At 44.3% G+C, this 1240-nt stretch overlaps 1 non-coding gene across 1 annotated transcript; it reads right to left on the reverse strand.

Moving 5' to 3' along the window:
* Positions 1 to 327: 327 nt before the first annotated feature.
* Positions 328 to 434, reverse strand: LOC131621131 (small nucleolar RNA R71). The gene has a single exon (XR_009289461.1). It is a non-coding gene; the product is annotated as a small nucleolar RNA R71 (small nucleolar RNA).
* Positions 435 to 1240: the final 806 nt, after the last annotated feature.

Raw genomic sequence — 1240 nt, forward strand, 5'->3', positions numbered from 1 at the left:
GAACCGCACTCAAGTATCGCACCACCTGCGATTGAGGCAAACAATTTCGAACTGAAACCTTCGCTGGTCCAAGCTGTTCAACAGAATCAATTCTCTGGAAGCCCTGTAGACGACCCTAACCTTCATTTATCTGTGTTCGTGCAATACGCCGACACTGTCAAAGCTAACAACGTTAGTCCCGAAGCTATTCGATTACGTCTCTTTCCTTTCTCCTTAAGAGATAGAGCTAGAGCGTGGCTTCAATCCCTGCCTTCTAATTCCATAACCACATGGGACGAATTGAAGAGAGTATTCTTAGCGAGATACTTTCCGCCTAGCAAAACTGCTATGCTTAGAGGTCAAATCAACGGATTTACCCAGAAAGATAACGAATCACTCTTCGAAGCTTGGGAACGTTACAAGGACATGCTTAGAATATGCCCTCATCATGGACTCGAACCATGGCTGATCATCCATACTTTCTATGGTGGTCTCTTATATAACACTAAAATGACTATAGATGCCGCTGCTGGCGGAGCATTAATGGACAAACCCCATGATGAAGCATACAAACTCATAGAGAACATGGCACAAAACCATTACCAATGGGGTGGAGAACGAACCGCTCTAGAGAAAACCCAAACCAAAGGAGGAATGTACGAAGTAAGTGGTATAGACCGCGTTAACGCTAAAGTAGACGCTTTAACTCAAAAGATCGAGAACTTAACCATCACTCCTTCAGCCACCGCTGCTGCTGTAACACCTAACTGCGAGATCTGTGGATTGACTGGACATGTAGTTGCCGAATGTCAACTCTTGACTGGAGTCCCATCTGATCAAGTAAACTATGCTCAAGGAAACCCTTATTCTAACACGTACAACCCTGGATGGAAAAACCACCCGAACTTTTCTTATAAGAACAACAATGCGTTGTACGCACCTGGACAAGCACCTGCTGTACCACCTGGCTACCAAAAAGCGCCTGTAGCTGCTCAAAATACCCCTAGGAAGTCGAATCTAGAAATCATGATGGAAAACTTTATAGCTTCCCAACAACAAACCAATAAAGACTTCCTCAACCAAAACATTCACAACAGCGAGCAACTAAAACAACTATCGAACAAAGTAGATGCTTTAGCTACTCATAACAAAATGCTAGAAACTCAAATCTCACAAGTAGCCCAACAACAAGCACCTACTGCTGCCCATGCTGGCACGTTTCCTGCTCAACCACAACCTAATCCTAAAGGACATGCGAACG

Source organism: Vicia villosa, linkage group LG7 (assembly GCF_029867415.1).
Source record: "Vicia villosa cultivar HV-30 ecotype Madison, WI linkage group LG7, Vvil1.0, whole genome shotgun sequence".
In the NCBI taxonomy this organism is placed as follows: Eukaryota; Viridiplantae; Streptophyta; class Magnoliopsida; order Fabales; family Fabaceae; genus Vicia; species Vicia villosa.